Genomic DNA, 18,208 nt, shown 5'->3' with positions numbered 1-18,208 from the left:
CCACACACAATATTCCCTGATTTCACACTGGCAGTCTAAGTGGATCACCTGAAGTACCTACTGATCAAATGTAAACTCCACCAGGTGGGAGTGCAATACACCATGCTTTACCCGGCGCAACTGAAGTTCGTACATAGAAAAAACACCCATGTCTCTCCTCCCCTCAAAAAGACTGAACCCTTCATTAAAAAACTTCCCAAGGAGCTGCAAGCTTCCACACATCGTGCGGCGTCTCCCGTGAGGGAGAGTTTGAGCAATGTAGGATGACCCCACCTGTGCTTCCAGTGGACCCCTTGGGAGTCATTGACCCCCACTACTTTTAGGTAGCCTGTAACATTTGCAGAAATAGCAATCTGTGCTCCCGATACCTTCAAAAGACAACACCAGGAGACTGGAAGCAGCCCTTATATTAGTCAAAGATGACCCCCGATATCGCTATTCACTGTAGTATAACCGGAAAATTCCCCTCCATCCAGAAAGAGGTGCTGATAAGCAAGCACTCTGTACTCCCTCCAGGGAGAAACCCACATCTGGATCTGAAGTACGTTTGCATGCTTGACTATTTTCTGTATGTCATAATCTTTTATTGTTTATTTATTCTGGGTACATCCACTGGGATGTTGGGGTGGCTGGTGTGGGATGGGGGATGGGAATACACAATGGCTGGCATTTTACAGGTAGGCATGTATAATGTGCACAGGGTAGATGCAGTATCTCATTACAGCATACAACCACATGCCTCCCAGCATGCACAGATATTGGCAGAGGTCACACTGCAGCTAAGCCTCCTCTCTCTCTGGGACCCTAAAGAGTGAACTACCTGGGTGTTTCTCTCTCCGACTATTGGAATGAGAAGGCTTAACAATCCTTGCAAAACACTGCAGGCCTTGGCCTACTCTAACCGCCATAAAATAGATATAGTCCTACTGCGGGAGACATACATTCCACCCCAAACAAAGCTCCCTTTGCTTTCTAGGTCTGCAGCACTGCTTGTGCCACCCACTCAAGTAAACCTTAAAACATATCTGAGGTCTGCCACTACAGAGCCTGTGTGTGCAGTTCACACTGCCACATCATTTTGGCATTTAAACTCTCTTGCCAAGCCTTAAATTCCCATTTTATTACATATGTCAGCCCTATGGTAGGCCCTAGGTAGCACAGAGGGCAGGGTGCTATTCAACTAAAGGGTAGGGCATATACTTTTGAGTTGTGCAGGTCCTGATAGTAACCCTCCCAAATTCGTTTTTTACCACTGTGAGGCCTACCCCTGTCATAGGTTAACGCAGGGGATTCCTTATTACATTTAATAAGCTGTAATTCTTAATTGAGAAGGAGTGCATATGTCATGTTTAGTACCTACGGAATTGTAATAATAAACACTCTTTAATGGTAAAGTCAAATTTATTATTACAATTTTGAAAATGCCACTTATAGAAAGTTAGCATTTTCCTGCGCTTAGCCCTGTGTGCCTACAACCTGTCTCTAGTGCAAATCTGGGCTGGGTGACACAAAACATCCACTCACAAAGGGAACTTAGGTTTGACTATTGAAGCACCAACATCCTGATGGACCATCCTGGGTAGGATGGGAGAGAGAAGCTGACACACCTCAATAGGCAGTGTCCTGCTTCAATACAAAGGGCTGCATAACCACCCATCGTGAGTCTGAGCCAGGAACAGGAAGAAATTACCTCTATGAACTCCACTTCAAAGACACAACTGGTTATAAGAACTAGACATCTGACTGTACGAACTCTGTACACTACTGAACCTGTGAAGAACTATGCCAGTAAGAAGGAGTGCTATGCTGCTACAAGGATTGGCACTCTGGACTGCTGATTGAGAAAAACTGCTTTTCTTCTGTGCTGCCCTGCTGCCCTCTGCTATGCTGAGAAAGCACTGGACCCATCTCACACAAAGCCAGAGTGACTCCAAGGGGTTGCTGCCTTGCCTCCTGTTCTTCTGAAATATCAGAGACACAGAAGACTTCCAACCCATCATCAACAGTACCTGGACTTTTCTTGCTGTGAGTGTTGCTTTGCCAAGCAGGTGAAATACAGTCCTGGGCCTTTCTAAGTGGGTATAAAGTGCGGCAACTGCCAGAACCTGTGAATTGATGCCATTGTGTCTATCAGAACCGGAGCACATTTATTGACACCAACCTATCACCGCTGCTGCAAGGACATAGAACATCAAATTGGAGTTGATGGTGAAGCTTCACCGCGGCTGTGTGGATTGAGAACATTATGCTGCTGACTCTGCATCGCTCAAAGATGAAACATCACCTACATCTTCAGGATTGACGCTGACACATCGCCTCCCTTGCTTCTTGCTTCTTTTTTTTTTTTTTTTTCTTTTTTGTCCTCATCTCACCAGCCCGTGCCAATAGCGAGAGGATCCTTGTTTGCTACAGGTATCCAGCCCCTTAGTATCAACGGGCCATTCCACCTGATGCACTTTTCTTTGGATCTCCTTGTCTCCTTGGCAAGTCGTTCCCTCCTTTGCCCAAAATCCCGTTTAGAGGGGGGTCAGGTATAATCATTGGACCTCTTTAACCACTTAAATAATATTTTGCCATTCATTTTCGCATCCCACCCACAAAACATCTCTTTTACTGATCGGCCCGGCTCTATCCAGTTTATACAATCTATCTATTGAGTTCTGCCACTCCTGTACTGTAGGAGGTTGTGGACATATCCATTTATAACAAATTTGTCGCCGAGCAATAAGCATCAAGAGAAACAATAAACGTTGCTGAGATTGGTCTCTCATCTCATAAACACCAAATATCACTAAAGCAAGATTCAATATTATTTCTTCCCCAAATATCCTATTTAAGACACTCTGCACATCTATCCAGTATTTAACTAGTCCTGGGCAGTCCCAAAACATGTGCAAATCGTCCACCTCAATGCCTTCACATCGTGGGCATTTCCTCTGGGTTCCACTTATCCGAGATAGTCTCGCTGGAGTCCAATACACTCTGTGCAATGTAAACAAATGATTCTTCCTCATTGCCGCAGATTTCACCGTATTCCAGAGAATAGAACATGATTTTTGCCACGGCACAATTATGTCTATATTTGGGAACACCTCTCCCCATTTCTGGCATGGGAGAGGAGGGTCCTCCTCCACTGCCTCCATCAATGCTTTATACCAAACCGCCATTTCCTTCGGTATAAATCTTTGAGATAGTTTCTCCTCCCAGCTGGATCTACCAATTTCTCCTTCTTGTAAGGATTTAATCCAACTGACCAACTGGTAGTATTTAAATTTAGAGATGTCTCCTCCCACCCTCTCCAAGAATGTGGCCCATGGTACCAAATTCACGCCCTCTATAATCTGTCCCCATTGTATTATCCCGCTAACTTTTAGTGGATTTGATAGTTTATCACACAGACATGCCGGAGTGCCTGGTGAATCCCATATTGGAGCTGAGCCGGAGTAATAAGCTATCCGCAGTAAATTGCGGATCTGTAGCCAAATTTTACATGCCTGCCGCAAAATCTTAAGTCTAACTTTTTTGAAGAATTTTGGGTGGCCAAATTTGTATAGAAAGAACTCCGCTCCTTCCCCCACATATGCAGTCAATGCTGCCCACATTGGAGTGTACTCTGATTTTTTATTTAAGAGAATTCTAATATTCTTAAATTGAAAAGCCAAATAGTACTTGTAGAAATCAGGTGTTGCTAACCCCCCCGTTCCTTTCTCTTGCATAACTTTTTCCAAGAGATTCTTGTTCCCTTTTGTGCCCAAACAAACAAAGTCATATCTCCCTGTAATTTTGTAAACCACTTGCTCTTAAATTCCAACGGGATAGTATTAAATAAAAAAGTGAATTTTGGCAAAATGATAATTTTCAAAATATTGGATCTATTTATTAAGGACAGCGGGAGAGCCGCCCATGATCTTAGGAGTTTCTTGGCCTCTAAATGTGTTTTCTCAAAGTTTATCCTTGCCAAGTCCCCCAGTTCTTTTGTAATCAGCACTCCTAAATACTTAATTTCCTGTTTAATTAGCGGAGATTCATATGCCATATTCCAACACATAACCTCTGTTTTCTCAGCGTTGACTTTATATCCCGACATTCTGCCGAAACCTTCTATCGCCAATTTTATTGGAGGGAGTGACAAAGAGAGATCCCTGGGGTAGATCATAAGATCATCCGCATATAGTGCGACCTTCTTTTCCCAACTCCTACTCTGAAAGGAGAGGATTTCCCCATTATTTCTAAGCAGTGTCGCAAGTGGCTCAATATATAGATTAAATAACAAAGGAGACAGAGGACAGCCCTGCCGCGTCCCTCTGAAAATAGCTACTTCTTGTGAAAGCACATCATTGATCAGAATTCTCGCTGTTGGTGACCTATATAGTTCATTAACTGCTCTAATAAAGATAGTCCCTAGTCCAAACCTTTCCATAACCACCTGCAAAAATAGCCAGTTTACTTGAGCAAACGCCTTGGCTGCGTCAAATGTTATTATTGCAAGAGGGAGCTTCTCTGCCAAAGCCAGGTCCATTGCCGCCAATAAATCGTGCACTAACTCCTGTAGCTGTCTATCCTTAATAAACCCTTTCTGATCTGGGTGGACCAGTCCCGGTAGAACCTTCCCCAACCTTTTATATAGCAGACTTGTATAAATTTTATAGTCAGAATTGAGTAATGAGATAGGTCGATAAGAAGAACACTGTGTTGGGTCCTTACGGGGCTTCAAGATCAGACAAATTACTGCTTCCCTCCAGGAGCTTGGTGCTTGGCCCCCCTCTAAGAGCATATGATTAAATAATTTTAATAGGACCGGAATTAATTCTTCCCTCAGTGCCAAATATAACTCGTTCAGGAGATCATCTGGGCCCGAGGCTTTACTTCTCTTCAATCCCTTAAAGGTGTCCATTAGTTCTGACCCAGTTACCTCTCCTTCTAAAATATGCAACGCTGAGCTCTCAAGGCGAGGCAAACTGACCATAGCCAAGAAATCTCTAACCTGCTCCTCAGAGTTCCACAGCTCATCTGAATACAAATCTTGGAAGAAGGAAACAAAAGCAGCTTCTATTTCTGTACCTTCTACACAAATCTGACCAGTAGTGTTAGACCTAACTGACGCAATATGTTTCTTTGAATGGTCGGATTTTACCTTCCAAGCCAGTAACTTACTGCACCCTTCCCCGTACTCATAATGCGCATACTGACTAGCTTCCCATTTCTTTCTTTCTCGAACTTCCAATAAATACTCTAGTTTCGAATGGGCTTCCTCATGCTGTCGTTCAAATGACCTTAGTTGATCCCCATTCCCCGTTCCCTGTGCGGCTTGTATAGAGTCCTGCAGCATCGCTATACTGGTCTCGACACTATGGCCCTCATTCTGACCTTGGCGGTCTTTTCGCAAGACCGCTGAGTTACCGCCGCGGTGAAGACCGCCGACCGCGGCGGTGTGCCGCTGTGCGCATTCTGACCGCTGGGAGCGTTCCGCCGGAAAACCGCCAGCAGCCACACTGGCGGTCGGCGGGAAAGTGGAGACTGGTCAACCTCCACCGCCACGCCAGCAGAACACCGCCCACAGAATTACGACCCACATTTCTGTGTGGCGGTCTTCTGTTGGCGGTCTTCTGTTGGCGGTCACGTCCCTATGGCTCCCGTCGCCTCCCGGAGGACCAACGCACAAGGTAAGTTGATCGTCCGTGAGGGGAGGGGGTGGGGGGGTGTTGTGTGATGTGGGCGTGCATGGGGGTGTGCGTGTGAGTGTGTAGAGGGGGTGTGTGAGTGCGTGTATGCGGGCGGGGGGTGCTGCTGTGTCTATGGGTAATGTGTGCTGTTCGGCAGGTGCGCATGTCGGCATGTATGTGTGCGGGTATGTGTCCCCGTTGTGTATGTGTGTGTAGGGGGTGTGTATATGTGCATGTTGGGGGTGTGTGCATGTCGGGGTACATGTATGTGCATGTCGGGGTGGGGGTGGGGAGGGGGTTCGTACCACCTCTGGGGGGTGCCAGGGGGGTGGAGGGTGTGGGGGGAGGACTCGGGTGGGTAGTGGGGGGTGGGGGAGACCCCTATCAGTGCCAGGGAAGGAATTCCCTGGCCCCGATAGTGCTTACCGCCATGGTTCGCACGGCGGTTCCCGCCCGCAAGAAACCGCGGCGGTAGGCAGGGTCATAATACCCTTGGCGGTCTTGGGACGACCGCCGGGCCGGAGTGCGCAAACTCCAGCCCCGCGGTCATGACCGCCGTGGCGGTCGGAGTGGAGAAGTAGCGGTCGGTCGCGGCGGGGACCGCCGCGGTCAGAATGCCATTTTTAATACCGCCGGTCTGTTCGCGGTCCGACCGCCGTCTCTCCGCCGACCGCCAGGGTCAGAATGAGGGCCTATGTATTTTCTCTCTCTCCTCCCTGCGCTTAAATATGGCCAAATTGATAAGCCTCCCCCTTATATAGGCTTTATATGCATCCCAGACTATTTGCAAACTAGCAGATCCCTGATTCACTTCAAAAAAGTCTATTGTGTCCTTTTTTAGTGTCTCAATAATCAGGTCATCCAGTAATAATAGACGACTTATTGTGCCTCGGAACCTAGGAACTTGCGCCGTGAAGGAAAGATACAGCTTAACAGCCGCATGGTGTGATAAATGTAGCGGGGCATGTGCTATTGAATCCACATTTCCCATCAAACTATTCTGTACTAAAAAAAAATCTATTCTGGATTTATGCCCATATTTCTTGTTGTGGAAGGTAAATCTAGGTCCTACACCCCCCTTAGCCTGCCACACATCAACCAGCCCCAGGTCTGTCATAGCCTGCTTAACCAGTAACCTACATCTAGGGGAATTAGCCGTTCCCCCGGGAGTGGACTTGTCTAAGGCCAAGTTCAGTAATATGTTAAAATCCCCACCTAATATGATCGGGTATTTGGTTTTCAGAAGGAGGTTATATAGTTCTATAAATGAAGTGGCATCATCTATATTGGGTCCATAATAACCTGCGATCGTGAGCCATACTCCAAAAAAAACAGCCTCTGCCACCACCCATCTACCCTTTAAATCAACATGTACCTCGCCTATACCTAATACCTTCGCTATTCTTTCTTTAAAAAGAATAGCAATGCCCTTGATTGGGAACGACTGCTTAGTCACTATCCCCCTCGATATCCACCTTGTATTCTTGAACACATTTTCCCATTCATCTTGTGAAAGATGCGTCTCCTGTAATATAATCACCTCCTCCTCCGTCTGTCTAAGAAATTCCAAGATCTTCCTTCTTCTACCCTTAACCCTAAGCCCGTTGATATTCCATGAGATTATTTTTAGTGATAGGCCCAACTGTTTACCCATCCTATTGTATGAAAAAAATATACCTGGATCCCCCCTTTCTTACCATGTAGAGAACCCATTTTGAGGACTTTTATTTTATTTTTAACCTTTTTTCCCCTTATGCTCCCACACCCAAACCTACCAAATCTCCAATCCCCTCCAAAACCCTTTATCCCCCTTATACCCCTAACTCCTCCACCCGTGGGAACCCTCCCTACTTTTAATAGGACAGCCATTGCTTGTCCCTTTGAGCCCTCCACACACCGCACACCGGGAATTCTTCAGTTACGTCAATACCATTACATTATTGCGACGACTTTATCTGTTCTAAAAAGACCTTAACCTCCTCAGGGTCTCTTATGTTATGCGTTTTATTCTGCCACATGATCCGCAGGGCCGCCGGAAACCTTAACTGTACTGTTGCTCCCAAAGAGCGGAGTTCTTGCATTAATTTGCCCAGCTCCCACTGTCTATCCAAGGTCACTCTGGAGACATCTGATCGAATTCTAAAAGACCAATGACCCTTATTGAAATTTCCCACCTTCAGAGCCTCATTCAGAATTTTCTCTTTTATAGAGTAGGTGGCGAAGTTCACTAAAATGCTTCTTGCTTCTTGTTCTCAACATCGATGCATCTCCAAACCAAGGTACTGTTTCAGCAGACCTAGGATGTCCCTGTACCCAACCCGTACTCCATCACAGTCAATCTTACTTTTCAGATTTGACCCCGTCTATCGTGACCAGATAGCCCTGTTTGGTGCTTTATGCTTTTAAGCACTACAGTTTCATTTATTCTTTGAAGATTTATATCTCAACTTCTACTTATTGGATTTTTTTGTTTTGGTCTTGTTTAGTTCATAAAAACGTAATCTATCTTTCTAACATTGTTTGTAGTCTTTTGTGGTGTTTTCAGTGTGTTACTGTTTAAAGTGTTGCACAAATGACATGGTCTCTCAAGATAAGCCTGCCTGCTGTGTGCCAAGGGTGAGCACAGATTAATTTAAGGTGTGTATTTAACTTACCCTGACTAAGATTGTAATTCCTGCTTGGACAGAGTGCATACCTCTGCCAACCAGAAATCCAGTTTCTAACAATAAGTAGTTTCTTTTGTTTGGTATGTTTGATGTCTAAATAATTGTCAATTAAAATACCCTTCAATGGCAGAGTCAGATTTTACATCACAGTTCTGAAAATACCACTTTTAGAAAGTTGGTATTTTCTTCTAACCATTTGTTGTCTGCAGCCTGGTACCTGAGTCAAATCATTAGGTAAGGTTAGCAATTGACCTTTGTGTGTTCCTCCCAGGCAACTGCACAATAGAGGGAATGGGTGTTGGCAGAGTCAGCCATCCAAGCAGGTTGGGGGAGGAGCTGCGAACAGCCCCACTTGCACTTTGAAGACACCATCTTAGCACAAAAACAAAGGACGTCACACTTACCTATAGTTCCTGCAGACATCCTGGGACCAGAGCAGGGAGGCAGGAAATTCCAGACACTTCTGTGGGAGGAAAACTCAAGAAGTTTCTTAAACTGCAAAAATGGCACCTTTTATAAAATTAGGACCCTCAGACCTCTGTTCAGTTGGGCTGTTAATTATAAAGAGGTAACCTGGTATTCCTCTGAACCTGAGTACATAAACACGATAGTACTACAATGGTTATGTTGAAAAAAAAAACAGTTACAACTTCTAATGTCTCACAGTATGTCAACAGATAATACCAATTCAATAAATAAATTACACAGAATAGATCTTAACAATATAAATGAGTTACATGATACAAAGGAATGTCATGGTCCAAGTATATTAATTTCCATATACCAAGTTACACCTAGTTAAAAGGTCCACACAGGACTATCAAGAATGTGAGTGACACAAGTGCACTGATCATGCACCCCCAATAAGTGATATGCATTAAAATCCATGTCAGTCTTGCACAATGTCTGTATTTAAACTCGGATCTCTCTGTAACAGAAGCTGGGTTTCATTAGAACATTATCCACTGTGTTCATGAGGAATTTCAGGACAACACATAAGTACCGTCCGATGGTACTATGAGACATTTGAAGTTATAAATGTTTTTTTTTTTTCAACAGAACCATTGTAGTTGTACTTTAATTGAGACTAGGCCTTGGTGGAGTTTGCGGATTTTCGCTACGTGGAATTCCATGGAGTGGCCAAAAAACTGGACAAACTCCGCCTAACTCTGCGAACATGCGGAGTTGTGCTTGGCCAACCATTTGCACTGATTGGTGCAAAGTAGTGGGCTCTGCATTGCTAAGTGAGCGCAAACAGCACCATGCAGTCGGCTGCAAACAGCCATCTTTTTTTCCTATTCTGTGCATTGTGCTGGGCCTACTTTTCAATCTAATCTATATCTCTGCCATCATTACTTTATCCAACTTATCCTCCCTTGTTTTACATTTATTTTATTAGTGTGTGTATTTATTTTGGTGTATTTTACGTTCTACCCCTTTTTATTTTCTGTGACTTTTGTCCCTTTTTCCTAATTTCTTCCTATTAGTTCTGTTTCCTCCTGTCTTTTTTTTATTCCCACCATGCGCCATGGCAGAGCGTGGGAGAGGTGGCACCAGTGCAGGGGGTGCAGCGCACTGCATCCCTTTCAGGCCCCTAGCACCTCCAAAAGGTGCAGCCTTGCTACATTTTCTAATCTATTTTGTGTTTTACTTTAACTTTCCACTGATGCCTTTTCACACAGCCTTTTAATCTACTTCTTAAACTGTATGCCAATGAGGAAGGTATGCTACCAATCCCTATATTGCCTACACAAACCTAGATAAACAATTACTTATCCCATCTCCAGTAGAAGTTAGTTTCTTACTAACTAAAGTAGTTCACTTGATCCCATAGTTCTCTTACCTGAATAGATGATGTGATGGCTGGCAGCTGCTCCATTTTCAATTTTCAACACATTACTGGAGGGTTTCCCAAGGTGAATTCTTTATGGTAGTGGTAGTGCGCCAACAGGGAAGGCGTCACAACAAGTAAGGTCCCACTCCCATCTGCGAGCTCTCCAACTGTAGGATTAATCAAAAAGATTATCCATCACAGCCAATTAAATTCAAAGAAAAACAGAGATTTAGGTTATACATGTATACATTTATATTATATCTTTAGAAAGACTGAGGAAAGACTACTAACCCCATGGCACATCAAAGAATACCACATATTGCAACAAAAACCAGCAATAGTAAAATATTCTGAGCAATGGGGAACATGGAACTTAATGAAAACCAAAGTAATCAAATCCTCATGTCAGGAAAAGTGTGCTCAAAGTCTGTATTCTTTAGTCGACAAAGTTAAGTGTTTATTTACGCATAGCAAAGGCCTGAATGATAATGTTGACATTGAGGAACAACGTATTTACTTATGTGTGTTTGAGTAATTAGGGCTGGTGTAGGCTAGTGCTCAGGTAATAGAAGATCCTGCAGTGAGTTGGTGTTGCATTTAACCACATTGCCCCACCAAGTCTGTGATCTATTTGGTGTAAATTAAGACTCACCTTAAAAAAATCACAAAGTCGGGAGGAAGAGGGTTAGGGGATTGATGAATGGATGGGAAAGGGGAATTGGGGAAAAGTGTGACAAAGATACACTTAACACAAGTACAATATTCTTCAGGGAGATGAGCAGCACATCATCATCAGCCTGTTGCAAAAGGAAACAAAGGAATGAGTATGACACAGTTTAGTTAAATGCATCGCAAATGGTCCTTCTGCTCCAGATACCCAAGTTATTAGATATGTAAATGTTCTGTCATCTAGGTTTGAAAAAATCACATTTTTGAGGAATTAATTAAATCTACCCACTTCTAAAAACTATGATTGTTAAAAGAAAAATGATACTGTATTGCCAAATTGGGCGGCGCATCGGCATTCTCCTCTGGCACTCTTGGGTGTCTATCTGAACTGGTGCAGTAGGGAAGCAGGAGTGTTGAGCTCAGCTTTCATTCGTGCAGGAGAAGTGAAGGCCTTTGGATTGTAAAACAGAAACTGTATGGTAGAGTCAAGGAGAAGGACAGCAGGTAGGTAATGTTCATGAGGAGTGTACCAAGAAGATTTAGAGGCAGAGCAAAGTCAAGACGAGTTTCATGTTTGTCACCAGTGCAACACACATTCAGCAGCATTTCCCAAATCAACATAACTCTCTCCATTCCACATCACTGAGTACTAAGCCTCACAGTCCTCATCACCATGGTTTCTCTTTGAACTCCATAACTTCCTTCTCCTAGCTGTTGAAGTAGTACCACCCTGAATCCTTCCATCCTCCTCTTGACTCAGAGTAACTCTGTCCTAGAATTGCAGTATTTTGTATCGATTTGTGCTTGTTCTGGTCTGTCTGGTCTCTGAAGAACCACAGAAAGGAGTGGAACATACAGGTAATGTTTCGCTAAGTAAGTGTGTAAAGGCCAATCACCTTCAGGAAAAATGATCACTCATCATGAGACCAAACATTGCAATTAAATTAAATCACATTCATTATTAGTTGAACACCCTCACTCACTGTCTGCCACCACATAAATCATCAATCATCATTCACAATCACTCACTCATTGGTGGAATAGTTGTAGTTACCTCTTTCAATCCAAACTCAGTTATAGCTACACAATTGTTTCTTTGATTCAGGCAACACATTGGAATTTGGTATTGGCACTCCTGTAAATCAATGATCTTCTGGAGCAGCCCTGCTAAGTGAGGCAAACAAAGATAGGCATACAAGAGAGGCAGGCATTGTCTCCACTGTCATGAAGGAATTGTGGAGGCTTCTTCACTGCACACTGGGCCAACTGGAATCCAGCCATACATGTGACTAAAAATGGTGGGGCAGCATGATAAACATGATGTTCCACTAGCTACTTTTTTGTACAAAGAAAGAAGTTCAATGATAAATAGTTCTATGGTGGCACTGGCATACTCAGTCTGGGAAGTAGAGTTCACCCTCAAACTCAGGTGGTTTTCCCAGATGTTGGTCAGCTAACACACTAAACCCCTCATTATAACATTGGTGGTAAAAAACGCCTACCGCCATGGCAACGGCCACCAAAAGACCATCGCCGCGGCTATCAGCCGTCCGCCATATTATGACCATAGCCGGATTTCTGCCACAAGAATGGCGGAAATCCGGCTGTGGCCATACCAGCGGATAGCGGTAAGGTGGAGCTGCTACCACCAGCAGCGCCACACCAGTAGACCGCCGCCAGCCATATTATGATAAATAATACGTCCTGGCAGTGTTCTGCTGGCGGTAGCTGCGCCCTGTCCCGTCTCCTGCCGGAGGACCCCATGGATCTGGGTAAGTCGGGTCTCTGACAGGGGAGTGTGGTAGGGGGTGTTGTGTGTGTGTGGGGGGGGTGTGAATGTATGTGTGTGCGTGAATGCAGGTGCGTAATGAGTGTTGAATGCGTATGTGCATGTACGACCATGTGAGTGCATGTATGTTGTGAAATGTGAATGCGTGTCTGCGTGTATGTTTGGAAGTGTGTGCAAATGTGTGTGTGATTGGATGTGTGCATGCGTGTATGTATGTGTGAATGAGTGTGTGTATGTGTGTGTGTGAAGGGGGCGTGGATGTGAGGGGATGGGGTAACTGGGAGGTGGGGGAGACCCATATCAGTGACAGGTAAGGAATTCCCTGTCATTGATATGGCCTACCGCCATGGTTTTCGTGGTGTTATGAATGCCACAAAAACCATGGCGGTAGGCGGGGTCATAATCCCGCAGGCGGAACAATGGCGGCTGCCGGGCTGGAGATGGATATCTCCAGCCCGGCGACTATTACTGCTGTGGCGGTCGAAGTGGTATGTGGGCGGGTTGGCTTCAGCCAACCCGCCAATGTCATAATGTGGCTGTAAGTACCACCAGCCTGTTTGCTGTACTTACCGCCGCATTATCGCCGACCTCCAGGGTCATAATGACCCCCTAAATTACGACCAATCATCTTCCTCCTCCTCTTGTGCTGTTTCATAAATGGTGTGGTTGAAATGCTGGCTCAATTTGATCGTGGTCAATCTCTCCAAGTTTTAAGGTGAGAGGCTGGTCCTTCTAACTGTAATGACTGTGCTAGCTGCACTGAACACAAGCTCAGCAGACACAGTGGCTACAGTTCTAGCCAGATACTTTATTGCCAGCCTGGTGAGCTCTGGCCATTGGCAGATCTTCCCATACCAGTACACCAATGGGTTTAGATCAACATACCTCTTTTGGGTCATCCAGATACTCCTGGAATGGTCATTGGTGCTGCAAATTGTTCAACATCCTTTGCCTTCATCTCTTCACTGGACTTAAGACCTGTCACATGAAACCAAGCCAGAACAGTGGTTGGGTCTGATTCTTCTTTTGCTGTTGTTGCTGGTGTTGTTGTTGCTGGTGTTGGCTGCTGTGAGACAAGACTGCCATCTCTGGAAGTTAAAGCCAGCACCCCAGAACTAAAGAGTAGGATTTTAAGTTCCAGCCATTCTTCTTCCAGGTCTTTGGCTTGTTCAACAATCCACTTCTTGTATTTTAAACCATCTCCTTCAGAAAAAGGAATGAAAGTTGGCAGACATTTTTGTACTGTGCAAGTATTGTGGCACAGATGTACTCTTTGGATGAGGTGATCTCATTTTGCAGCCTTTCATTACAAACCAAGCTAAGCTCTCAACCAAGGCATGTGCTTATGGGTTTATGTTCATACCTGCGGCTGCAAACCTTTCAGAAACCTTCTTTATCTGGTCCTGTAGCAGGTGCAGCAACAGAATAGCTTGGCCCCTCGTACTGTTCTAGTTGATAACGTCCCGTGTGAAAACCTCAAAAGGGAGTAGCATCTGTGCCAGGCATTTGACTAGTCTCATTTGTCCATATCCATGGTCACAGCTTTCCCAGTTGCATCCCCTCCTCTTTGAATGACATAGTCATTGATCTGTCTATACTGCTCAAACAGATGTTGCAACATGTAATATGTTGAGTTCCAATATGTTGGCACCTCCTGGTACTCTATTAGCATGCTAAATAATCTACAATTGCTTCCAGGCTTTAAAAGAATGGCTGAAATGACTGCAGATTCTTCTGTAGGTGGTCAGTATGACTGTATATGGCTGTGATGGTATCTAGATCACATTATCTCCTATTGGGTTAGATTTCGGCACACAGGAAATCTGTAACCCTTGTGACAGAGTAATTCATCCACCAAGATCTAAATCAGGCCCCTATGTCTTCTTTTTTGTGAGAAACTCATGCACATCCAGGTTGATGCAATGCACCAAACACAGGACCCTGAAATAGCCACTGTCTGCCATGGCCTTGACTATATTACTGCCATTGTCTGTGGCAACAAATCCAGTTCTGAGACCTCTGGGTTGCAGCCATTCAGACACCTTGCTGTTAAATTCGTCCAAGATGTTTGCAACTGTAAGTGATGTCTCCATGGTGAACATGACTACTGTTGCATGCCGCAGAATGCTATCAAAACTTCCTTCAGGGCCAAGACCTGTAGATAGTTGTTGCCTTAGCCCCACAAAAAGATTCAGTGTGCAGTGATGCACTTGTAATCAGTCATCTGACAACTGGTCTGTCGTCAGGTAGATAGTGTAAACATCACTTTGCTGAAAATCTTGTACAAACATTTGCAGTACATCCAATGCAGTGCTGGAGCAGCAACTCTGGAAGAATAGGTCAGACTTGGAACCTACCATATCAGACAGATGGCTGCCACAAATTCTAAGACTCCCACTCCTTCACTCAAAAGAAAATGGGAGGAGGTCCAGCTCTAACATTTTTGCCAGCTTCCCATTATAACATGTGTCATTGGGTGCTTGCGGTCATAGGACCCCTCCTTCCTAACCATATCCATGAGAGTAGCCTGTTTTCTTATTTTCTGGGGCACTGACACAGGGGAATTTTGAGAAGTAGGTGGTGGTAGTCTCAATGTGTGCCATGGGGCAGTCACTGTATACCGTGGTATCTCCATCTGACTCTGAGTTTTCTTGTGCCATTGTGAGGTTGTTGATGTGGGTGATTCTGGTGCACTGCTGGGGACAGGACTGCTTTGCATGAGGATGTCACCCTCTTCTTCCTTATGACCTCCCACCAGGATTGGACTATTGGCTGATATTTCCTAGGTCTCCTCACCTTTACCATCACAGCCATGTACAGCTATTTTATTAAAGTGCTCCTCCCACTGGATTGTGTGATGTTCTTTCATATGTGTCATATTGCCTCCAGTATCATAATGTGAACCAGGCTTACCTCGACAAACACTTGCATGGCAAATGGAGCAGATTGCAATGTTCTCTTCCTGTTTGCTGAGCATGAAAAAGTCCCAAACTGGGAAGAAGTACTTTCTTAGTGGCCACCGCCAATACCTGATGATGAACTAAAGGTAAGTGGGTGTGTTGTTGATTGCCTCTCTGCAGTGCACACTTCTACAGAAGTAGGGGTTGGTGCAGGTCTCAGCTGGGGCTTTTCAAATATGGAAGCTGGCAGTGCTACCTGTGCGACATCCCTTGGAGCAGATTAAATAGGAGGTGTAATGTTGGACTCCGCATTGCCAACTTCCACAATGACTGGCTCATCATCATCATCCTCCTCATTAGCCCTTTCAATAATTTTAAGGCTTTTTGAAGCTTTTCTTTTCCCTTACCTCTCCTGCCATCACCTGGACTCTGCTGGGGTCCACTCCATGTCCCCTTCATCATTATGTGGTGCTTGGGGAAGATGGTGGACTACCCTTCCTTTTCCTTGCTGGAGATCTGGAAGCCAATGATTCTAATAGGGGAGGTTCCTGCTCGACAGGAAGCTCAGCCTCCTGTTCTTCTCCGACTTCAGGAAGATCTACTATTGCTAGCTGCGGCTGCTGTCCTCTTTGTTCTCTTTCCTGAAAAAATTGGGCACTACTTTGCAAAAGGGACAAATACAATTCAACTTTGAGGTGGTGATGCTGATAATGGAATGCTGCTCCTAGGTTCCTCCCTGGAGACTGGTGCATCAGGCACACGTCTCCTGAAAAAGTTGTGGTTGGCATGTCACTGGTGCAAAGCTGCATCTTCTCAATTACCACTTTCTTTGGGGCCATCTTAAAGCTCTCAGTTGACAGTAGCACTATGGTGCAAAAGTGAAAGAGAGTGGAGGATTGACATCACTGTACAGGCCTTCTATTTTGCAGTACTGCGGCTGATGCTGCTTCTTCTATTGTGCACCTAAAAGCACACAAGCACAAACAAGAAAAACATGTAGTTAGTGAAGCATGGCATTGTTGCAGCTTGAATTAGTATGGACAAATGTAATATTAGTATGGTTGGTTACTTAGGTAATAAATATCAATTTATCGAACCATTTTAAAGTCAAACCACACCACTATACCTTAAAATTTCATTTTGAATCAGCATAATACAATATACTGACATAGTTCTTTGCTTTATGTGCATCTATTCTAAAGGAAACACCTGTGGTAGTGCATGGGTGAATGGAATAATACTTAGAAAAATGAAGTTTAGTGTGTGCCTCTGGCAAGCAAGTTGGTCCAGGAGGAAGTGGAATAATCATTAAAAAATGAATGATGGTGATGGGTCTGCAGCACACCTACTCTATGACAGGCAGGGTGTCCAGGAGGGAATGAAATTATACCTAAAAAAAAAATGAATGCTTTTATGTGACTGTGTGCATTTGGTGGATGGATGGATCGAGGCAAAATGCAAAAAAAAGCTGAATTATGTACAAAATTGCAATAAAATGTTTTAAATTAAAACATTAAAAAAATGATAAATAATTGCTGATTCATGTATGGGAGTATAAGAAACCTAATATGAGGCAAGGCGGTGCAAATAAAAAATGCAAAGAAATGCATGCAATAAAAAGCACTGTTCATCATATTCATAATATACATATACTACAATGATCCTCTAGCATAATATTAAATTGATATCATTTCCTATGGCAAAGGCACATTGGCTAGATGCACAAAATGGCTACCAGCCACATGGTCAAAAAGCAACAGTGGACAAGGAGGCATGGGGAACAAAGAACACATGAAAGCCTATGGCAGATGCACAGTGACTGGATGCACAAAATGGCCGCCAGCCACATGGTCCTACAAACAACAGCGAGCAAGGAGGCATGGAGAACAAAAACACTAGCAAGCCTACAGCAAAGGCACGCTGGCTGAATGCACACAATAGCCACCAGCCACATGATAAACAACAACAGCAAGCAAGGAGGCACTGAACAAAGAAAACATGCAAGCCTATTGCAAAAGCACACACAAAATGGCCGGCAGCCACATGGTCCCACAAACAATAACTGTGACCATTAGAAATGGGGAACAAAGAACAAATGTAAACTATGGCAAAGACACACTGGTTGGATGCACAAAATGGCCACCAGCCACATGATCAAACAATAACAGTGAGCAAGGAGGCATGGGGAACAAAGAACATATGCAAGTATATGGCTAAAAGCACACTGGCTGGCTGCACAACATGCCTACCAGCCACATGATCAAACAACAACAACGAGAATGGAGGCATGGAGAACAAAGAACACACTCAAGCCTATGGACACAGAATCCCCAAATTGTTCCTGACACATAGCATGGAGAACAATGACAAATGGTGGTTGATGGCAAACAAATTCACACACTCACTGGCCAGAAAAAGAAGGCCTGGTAGCACTGAGGAAAATATTACCATTAATTCAGCAATGAAAACATGAAAAGTAACTGAGCTATAAAAATGTTACACTAACACACAACCTCCAATCGCATGAAATAACACACCACATATACACTTTTTGCAGAAAAGAAACATGAAATACAAACAATACCCAACATATTTAATTTAATTCAATGCCATCTCTGCCCTAAATTATGTTTTAAAAACACATACCACAGAAACATTTCTTTCATGCACTGATGGCTAGTACTAGG

The sequence above is a fragment of the Pleurodeles waltl genome, chromosome 3_1 (genome assembly GCF_031143425.1).
Source record: "Pleurodeles waltl isolate 20211129_DDA chromosome 3_1, aPleWal1.hap1.20221129, whole genome shotgun sequence".
NCBI lineage: Eukaryota > Metazoa > Chordata > Amphibia > Caudata > Salamandridae > Pleurodeles > Pleurodeles waltl.
Note: the sequence above shows the minus strand (reverse complement) of the source record.